Source organism: Corticium candelabrum, chromosome 1 (genome assembly GCF_963422355.1).
Source record: "Corticium candelabrum chromosome 1, ooCorCand1.1, whole genome shotgun sequence".
In the NCBI taxonomy this organism is placed as follows: domain Eukaryota; kingdom Metazoa; phylum Porifera; class Homoscleromorpha; order Homosclerophorida; family Plakinidae; genus Corticium; species Corticium candelabrum.
Genome location: NC_085085.1, coordinates 17,417 through 28,000, shown reverse-complemented (window position 1 = coordinate 28,000; position 10,584 = coordinate 17,417). Strand labels below are relative to the sequence as shown.

Sequence of the window (10,584 nt, the reverse complement as noted above, 5' to 3'; positions counted from 1 at the left end):
ATAACCCTAACCCTAACCCTAACCCTAACCCTAACCCTAACTTATAACACCAACTTAATTCTAACACTTAGTTCTAACCTCAACCCAATAATAATGCTAAAAATCTACTTAATCAATAAATTAATTAATTAATTTAATATATAACCCTAACCCTAACCCTAACCCTAACCCTAACCCTAACTTATAACACCAACTTAATTCTAACACTTAGTTCTAACCTCAACCCAATAATAATGCTAAAAATCTACTTAATCAATACATTAATTAATTAATTTAATACATAACCCTAACCCTGGCCCTAACCCTGGCACTAACCCCGACTTCTAACACTAATTAACTCCAATATTTAGTACTGGCCCTAACCCAATGATAACGAAAAAAATTTATCTAATCAATAAATTAATTAACTAATTTAATACATAACCTTAACCCTAACACTAACCTTAACCTTAACTCTAAACTTAACCCTAACCCTAATCTTTAACCAAAAATAATAATAAATAAATTAATTATTAATTAATCTAATACATAAAATTAACCCTATCTCCAACCCCTTACCTTACCTCTAACCTAAACACTAACTCTAATTTTTATTCAATAATTTACTAAGGAAGAAAAACCAATGAATCAATAATCTCCTTAATTAAGTAATAATTAAAAACTAATTAAAAATTAGTTACAGATGCATGACCAGACCCTAACCTATCCCTAAACTAATACACACACACACACACACACACACACACACACACACACACACACACACACACACACACACACACACACACACAAACACACACACAAAACCTACATGCCACACGTATACATGCCTAGACATACACGACGATTTACCGATCTGGATCGTCGTCACTTCGGTGGGAGTTTATCACCATTCGTGCTCTTCGCCTGCATCACTAAGAACAGCCTTTCCTGGCCATCATACCGCTGTCCGTTTCTTCTGAAGCCGTCTAACGAGAATATTCGATACAAAACGAGATCACATGACAAATATTCCCCGGATATAAACACATGCCTCGGTACACCACCGCCACAAGTCATGAAACAGACAAGATAACGCGTCAACAGCTGCTAGACCGAGAAGAATCATTGCTCTCATTGTTCTCAAGCCTGTCGAAGCTTCCAGTCAAGTCGTCACGACTTCTCTCAACTGAAACGGCGTCGACGAGACACTCTCTTGCGTGCCACAAGGTTTTACATTCTCATCGGTACGTGCCTGGCGCTGAGGAAGGTTAACCAAACCGAAACGCGTACGCCAATAGGTCGTACCGCGTTCGTTTAATTGTGTGCACGCTACAACGATACCCAACACTGGATATCGTTTCCTACGCTTTGACGAGTGATCACACCTCAAAACTCACATCTCCCTCAACACCAAATCGATATTGTCTTGAATCGCTCCCATAACAACTACATTCAAACAGACAAGCACTCTAGACACAACTACGACCAAACTACTGGTACAGCAGACCAGACCCAACTACGTATGTCGAAGAAAACGAGTACAGAACAATAAACAGTCTTCAATTTCCACACTGGAAATACCATCTCAACGTATCCTGCTTCAAACTGCGTTCTCCGTGAATGGGGATCAGCAAATAAATATCTTGAATTACTCCAACCATTGATCATATTAAATGACACAGAACGACCTACACACATAATTTGACATACGTTCACACATATGCCAAAACAAGTTTCACGTGAAAATACATTGAACAAGGAGTGCCAACTATATTGATATACAATTCAAGCTAAGGATCAACTCATAACAAGACACATGACATATTGAAGAAATGCTACTATGACCAAACAAACACTACAAGACCTCAACACACCTCAAGCTATTCCAGGATCGTCTCACAATATAGAACATCAGCAACCCAACTTCTCCCACCGAGGTAAATACCCACATACCTCAACATTCAAACTCTACAACATACATTCAAATGCACGCGCGCACACACCCACCCCCCCAACCCCCCCCCCCCCCCCCCCCCCACACACACACACACACACACACACACACACACACATGAACACACACACACACCTACACACACACACACACACACACACACACACACACACACGAACGTTACACGCAAGCTCACACATGTGCACATTTCAACAATGTGCTTGACCCTCAACCTAGCTAATAAATTTATTATTTAATTACTACATAAATTAGTAATGCATTAATAATTTACTTAATAAACTATTTAATAAACTAATTGCTTGCATACATAACTTCTCTCTCCCTTCTATCACCTATACGTTTATCGTTATTGGTCAGACTAAACTCATAGCCCAATTCGATATCAGAACAACGAGTTCAGAGTACACACAATTATGCTAAGTTGAGCACAGCCAACTTTAAAGCATTCATCACACAGACACACATGGGAGAGCTAGGTTGAGCACTGTGCCGACCGGAAAGCAACGTTTGACAGTCAACGACAAGCTGTACACCCAAGGGAGCACCCCACAAGATAGGAATGGAGCCCCGCACGTTTACCGGACCAGGCATTGCCCTGAAGGTTCTGGAACGTGAAAAGGTGTTCTGGAGGGCTGGGCGCCCTAACCCAGAACCCTAACCCTTAAACCTGCTTTGGCTCCAGATTCCCGCGACCAAGGGTGAAACATACGCTGTCATGGAGCATCCTCCTACGGGAGTCGATGCCTAGTGTTGTCTGTAACTCGTGGAAGTTCGACACACTTATGTACCAAGTGTACTAACACAAATATATTATACGAACTCGTACCCACAATCAACAACAATCAACAATAGCACAGACCAGTGCTCACATTAAGTTACAGCAATAATGTGCAAAACATATTGAAATTCTAATGATTAACCAAGTCATGACGACTCGTGTCAACAGCAACTCTTATGCACACACCATCAACACTTACAGACGTGACCCACACTCATTCCCCCATTCTTTTCCCAAAAAGCCCTCCCCACATCCCCTCCCTCTTCCCCGCACTCTATCTCACTCTCTCTGTCTCTCCCCATCCCTTATACTCTCTCTATCTCCCTTCCTTCCCCTTCTCTTCTCTACATCCTCTCTCTTTCTTGACCCAAATCTTAACTCTGACATGAATCCTGATCATAACACTAACCCAACTAATCTACTTCATACATCATCTAATTACTTAACTCAACACTTAAATATAACTCTTAGTTCTAACCCAAACCCAATAATAATGTTAAAAAAAATTTTATTTAATCAATACACAAATTAATTAATTTTATACATAACCTTAACCCTTAACCCTAAAACTAACCCTAACCCTAACCCCTAACCCTAACTTAACCCTAACATTTAGTTCTAAACTCAACCCAATAATAATGTTAAAAATTTATTTAATCAATAAATTAATTAATTAATTTAATATATAACCCTAACCCTAACCCTAACCCTAACCCTAACCCTAACTTATAACACCAACTTAATTCTAACACTTAGTTCTAACCTCAACCCAATAATAATGCTAAAAATCTACTTAATCAATAAATTAATTAATTAATTTAATATATAACCCTAACCCTAACCCTAACCCTAACCCTAACCCTAACTTATAACACCAACTTAATTCTAACACTTAGTTCTAACCTCAACCCAATAATAATGCTAAAAATCTACTTAATCAATACATTAATTAATTAATTTAATACATAACCCTAACCCTGGCCCTAACCCTGGCACTAACCCCGACTTCTAACACTAATTAACTCCAATATTTAGTACTGGCCCTAACCCAATGATAACGAAAAAAATTTATCTAATCAATAAATTAATTAACTAATTTAATACATAACCTTAACCCTAACACTAACCTTAACCTTAACTCTAAACTTAACCCTAACCCTAATCTTTAACCAAAAATAATAATAAATAAATTAATTATTAATTAATCTAATACATAAAATTAACCCTATCTCCAACCCCTTACCTTACCTCTAACCTAAACACTAACTCTAATTTTTATTCAATAATTTACTAAGGAAGAAAAACCAATGAATCAATAATCTCCTTAATTAAGTAATAATTAAAAACTAATTAAAAATTAGTTACAGATGCATGACCAGACCCTAACCTATCCCTAAACTAATACACACACACACACACACACACACACACACACACACACACACACACACACACACACACACACACACACACACAAACACACACACAAAACCTACATGCCACACGTATACATGCCTAGACATACACGACGATTTACCGATCTGGATCGTCGTCACTTCGGTGGGAGTTTATCACCATTCGTGCTCTTCGCCTGCATCACTAAGAACAGCCTTTCCTGGCCATCATACCGCTGTCCGTTTCTTCTGAAGCCGTCTAACGAGAATATTCGATACAAAACGAGATCACATGACAAATATTCCCCGGATATAAACACATGCCTCGGTACACCACCGCCACAAGTCATGAAACAGACAAGATAACGCGTCAACAGCTGCTAGACCGAGAAGAATCATTGCTCTCATTGTTCTCAAGCCTGTCGAAGCTTCCAGTCAAGTCGTCACGACTTCTCTCAACTGAAACGGCGTCGACGAGACACTCTCTTGCGTGCCACAAGGTTTTACATTCTCATCGGTACGTGCCTGGCGCTGAGGAAGGTTAACCAAACCGAAACGCGTACGCCAATAGGTCGTACCGCGTTCGTTTAATTGTGTGCACGCTACAACGATACCCAACACTGGATATCGTTTCCTACGCTTTGACGAGTGATCACACCTCAAAACTCACATCTCCCTCAACACCAAATCGATATTGTCTTGAATCGCTCCCATAACAACTACATTCAAACAGACAAGCACTCTAGACACAACTACGACCAAACTACTGGTACAGCAGACCAGACCCAACTACGTATGTCGAAGAAAACGAGTACAGAACAATAAACAGTCTTCAATTTCCACACTGGAAATACCATCTCAACGTATCCTGCTTCAAACTGCGTTCTCCGTGAATGGGGATCAGCAAATAAATATCTTGAATTACTCCAACCATTGATCATATTAAATGACACAGAACGACCTACACACATAATTTGACATACGTTCACACATATGCCAAAACAAGTTTCACGTGAAAATACATTGAACAAGGAGTGCCAACTATATTGATATACAATTCAAGCTAAGGATCAACTCATAACAAGACACATGACATATTGAAGAAATGCTACTATGACCAAACAAACACTACAAGACCTCAACACACCTCAAGCTATTCCAGGATCGTCTCACAATATAGAACATCAGCAACCCAACTTCTCCCACCGAGGTAAATACCCACATACCTCAACATTCAAACTCTACAACATACATTCAAATGCACGCGCGCACACACCCACCCCCCCAACCCCCCCCCCCCCCCCCCCACACACACACACACACACACACACACACACACACACATGAACACACACACACACCTACACACACACACACACACACACACACACACACACACGAACGTTACACGCAAGCTCACACATGTGCACATTTCAACAATGTGCTTGACCCTCAACCTAGCTAATAAATTTATTATTTAATTACTACATAAATTAGTAATGCATTAATAATTTACTTAATAAACTATTTAATAAACTAATTGCTTGCATACATAACTTCTCTCTCCCTTCTATCACCTATACGTTTATCGTTATTGGTCAGACTAAACTCATAGCCCAATTCGATATCAGAACAACGAGTTCAGAGTACACACAATTATGCTAAGTTGAGCACAGCCAACTTTAAAGCATTCATCACACAGACACACATGGGAGAGCTAGGTTGAGCACTGTGCCGACCGGAAAGCAACGTTTGACAGTCAACGACAAGCTGTACACCCAAGGGAGCACCCCACAAGATAGGAATGGAGCCCCGCACGTTTACCGGACCAGGCATTGCCCTGAAGGTTCTGGAACGTGAAAAGGTGTTCTGGAGGGCTGGGCGCCCTAACCCAGAACCCTAACCCTTAACCCTAACCCTAACCCTAACCCTAACCCTAACCCTAACCCTAACCCTAACCCTAACCCTAACCCTAACCCTAACCCTAACCCTAACCCTAACCCTAACCCTAACCCTAACCCTAACCCTAACCCTAACCCTAACCCTAACCCTAACCCTAACCCTAACCCTAACCCTAACCCTAACCCTAACCCTAACCCTAACCCTAACCCTAACCCTAACCCTAACCCTAACCCTAACCCTAACCCTAACCCTAATCTAACCCTAATTCTAACTCTAACCCTAACCCTGACCTTAACCCTAACTTTAGATCTAACCCTAATTCTAACCGTAACCCTATCCCTAATAATTTATTTAATCTATTAAAATATTTAATGTATTATTTAAATAACTAATTAAAAATAATCTTAATCCCAACCCTAACCCCAATCCTAACCCTAACCTTAATTCTAACACTAAACTAACAAGTCATCTAACAAATTATTTACCTAATTAATTTGATCAATACGTAACCCCAACTAAATAGGATATTTAATATATAGCATAATATACTAACTTAATACATTAACCCCAACTATAACACTCACCCTGGCTTTGATATTAATCCAAAACTCCCCCTTTTATTTAACTAAATTTATTAAATAAATACACTATTTAATTAATAAATAAATATTTATAAATTAATAAAAAATTATTTCTACCCCCAATCTTACTCCACGACACCAAATAACACTCATACACCCCACACCACGCAAACACAACACTCAGGACAGACAACCTGCATGTCACACATAGACACACATACCCATACACGCAGACTCACCGATCAGATGTCGTCTTCACCTCATCGAGAGCTCATCATCACTCGCTCTGTTCGTCCATATCACTTATGCCAGCTGCTCTTTCCAACCACACCGTCACCGTTGCTTCTGAAGCCGAAGAACAAGGGTATTCGATACATGACAACAAACAAGTCACATGACTAATATTACCCGGATACAGACATATATCTCCCGCCGCCGACATACCAAAAGAACTCATTACGTCAAACGGACACAAGAATCCATTGTTCTGAAACCTAGTCAAACCTCCGATCACGTCACGACTTCTCAAAACTTCTTTATATGAACGACAACTGACGAGTGACATTCTCTAGCGTGTTGCAAGGTTAGACATTCTCATCGATGCGTGTCTGGCGCTGATGAAGGTTATAAACCGAAACGCGTACGCCAGTAGACCGCACCGCGCTCGCTTATGTGCACGCTGAAACGATACCCGAAGCTGGATATCGTTCCATAACGTTTTGATTAGTGATCACATCTCATATCTGACACATAACCTCTCTGAAAACGCTCAATCGATATTGTCTTGAATTGTCTCTCTAATAACAACTACATTCTAACATAAAAGAAGTCTAAAAAGACAATGAGTACGTAAACACTGAACAGGACCTCCACACCGGAAGTACCACTTCAACATTTCCGGCTTCAGAATGTATTTCCCAAAAGTGGGGATCAGCAAATGAACATTCTCTTTAACATCAACTACTGACCACAACAGCATCCATCAACTCATTCTGACCAACAAACTCCACAAGGGTGGTCAAAAAGACAGACCTACATTGGAAGAATTTTACAATTACAGGTACACACCAAAAACACTCTTATACAGACTGACATATGTTGGTGCTCACATATACAAAAAACTACTCCCAATACGAAAATACATTGAACAAATGTGTGAGCCAACAAAATCAATACACAACTCAAATTACAAATCAACTTAATTAAACAAGAAATCTGACATTTGATGATTTGAAACAACTACACAAACTAACAAGTTTTAATACATCTCAAGCAACTCGATCCTAAGATCATCCCATCACAGTGTGCAACATCAACAACTCATCTTTTCCCACCAAGGTAAGTACCTGGCCAACATACCTCGACATCCACACTCCACAGCAGACATCCACATACCCATACACCCATATGGGCTTACTTAACATTATTATTAAAACAACTAGCTTGACCCCAACTGAATCAATTATTTATTGAATTATTGCATGAAATAGTAATTGATTAATAAATTAATTAATTGATCATATAATTTTAATCTCTTTTGTTCTCCTGTCTTTCTCCTCTTGGCCACCCACTCAGACCTGATCCATACATGTTTCCAAACAACCCCCCCGCGCCCCCCCCCCCTCTCTCTCTGTCACTCAATTTTCTATCTTTCTCCTTTTCCTTCTGTCCTTTTCCCCTCTTCCCTTCTATCTTCTACACGGACAAAACAAACACACATGAAGAAACTCCTAATCATCCGACACCAAAACATTGATGGTTCCAACGGACACAACCTCTACACTTGACCAGAGAATTGTTGCACCAACAGTGAAGAGATTATTGTTGACAATTAATGACAAGCCGTACACCCAAGGGAGCACCCCACAAGACTGGAAATGGAGCCCCCACGATCACCAGACCAGGCATGGTCCTGCACGTTCTGGTACGTGAGGTTTAGTTCTGTTGAGCTAAACCCTACCCCATAACCCTAACCCTAACCCTAACCCTAACCCTAACCCTAACCCTAACCCTAACCCTAACCCTAACCCTAACCCTAACCCTAACCCTAACCCTAACCCTAACCCTAACCCTAACCCTAACCCTAACCCTAACCCTAACCCTAACCCTAACCCTAACCCTAACCCTAACCCTAACCCTAACCCTAACCCTAACCCTAACCCTAACCCTACATAACAAGAACAAAAAAGTGGCTTACTGAAGCAAAACCAGCAAAACATATTTACCAAAATTTATCCAAACATGAACGAACTGCCCTCACACGGCTCACACGCAGGAATGACATAATTATGAAAAAAGCTGACAAGGGATCCTTGATAGTCATTGAAGACAGACAAACCTATATTGAGAAAAACTTGGAACAAGTACACGACACACAAACCTATCGACATCTAGACAAAGACCCAACACAACCCATAGTAGAACAAATCAATCAGACAGTTACTGACATACACAAATTAAGACTCCTGGATAGAAAGACACTACAATTCCTTTTCTAACCTTATCCATCTAAAGTACGAACACAACAACTCTATTTTCTCAGCAAAATACACAAAACTCCAGTTGCATATCGACCAATCGTGTCTGGTTGCTCAGGACAGACTGAAGCCATTTCTCAATTCGTAGACTATCTTCTGAAACCAATTGCACTCACTCAGAACAGTTACATCCGGGACTCAAATGACTTCATATCTCTAATCGAAACAACAAGAATAAAACATGATGCCACACTAGTCACAATAGACGTTACATCGCTCTACACAAACATTCCACACAAGGAAGGCATACTTGTATGCATTGAAAAACTCCGAGACTATATCCGAACCAACGACAACGCATTATATTATGACATTGGCTTTTCACCAAATCTTGTGTGGATAACCGAGACATTTCTGACTCACATTTTAACTAACAACACATTCGAATTCAATGGTGAAATATATAGACAACTTTTTGGTGTTGCCATGGGAACAAAAGTTGCCCCAACATTTGCCAATTTCTTCATGGCCGACCTCGAAGAAAGGTTTCTCCGAAATGAACCAACAAGACCACTGATCTGGAAGAGATTCATCGATGACATATACGTCATCTGGGAAGACACTACTCAAACCCTACAACACATGATGGAACGACTCAACAATTTTCACCCCACAATCAAATTCACACACACACAAAGCAACACAGAAGCCGTCTTCCTCGACGTTCTTACATACAAAGGCAATCGGTTTTCACAAAACAACATCCTTGACTGCAAGACTCATTTCAAAACCACTAACAGATTCCAATATCTGCATCACACCTCTTGCCACGCACAGAGTACATTCAGAGCTGTCACACTTGGGGAGGCACACCGGTTTCTCAGATCCACATTAGACCCAACTGAGTACCGTCACATTCTCAACGACCACACAAAACACCTCATATCGAGAGGTTACCCCAAAGAACAAACCAGAAGTCTACTCTCAAAACTACCTTTCAGCAAGAGACGCTACTTCCTTAAGAATACGACACACGATAAACAACAAACACAAAACAATAGATCAGTATTCACGACAACTTTCTCACCCTTCTTCCCAAACATCAAACAATTGATCCACAGACAATGGCAAATCATGATCGACAGCGACCCCCAACTGGAATCAATACTTGGATGTCACCCACCAATGATTGCCTACAAAAGAGCAAAGAACATCAGTGATCACATCACACGGGCCCGATTACGGTGAACCTCCAAACCAATAAAAGACGTTCATAACAGCGACGTTCCAATACCCAGACTCGCCATTACGCCAGTCACGACAACTTGCAATCACATACAATGCGGAATTTGCCATCAGATCACGATTTGCTCTGCCATCCGCAGCACCACCACGGGCAAGTCACACCCACTATATTTCCAAAACAACAATACAACAATAAATGGACGAATGACATGTACATCAACAAACATAATTTATGTCATCACGTGTGATG

The 10,584-nt window shown here is 40.4% G+C and overlaps 1 long non-coding RNA gene across 1 annotated transcript; it reads right to left on the bottom strand.

Moving 5' to 3' along the window:
• Positions 1-1,403: 1,403 nt before the first annotated feature.
• LOC134186328 (uncharacterized) lies at positions 1,404-4,538 on the bottom strand. The gene is made up of 2 exons (XR_009970955.1): positions 4,273-4,538; positions 1,404-1,670 (listed from the first exon to the last, which is right to left on the bottom strand). It is a non-coding gene; the product is annotated as an uncharacterized LOC134186328 (long non-coding RNA).
• Positions 4,539-10,584: the final 6,046 nt, after the last annotated feature.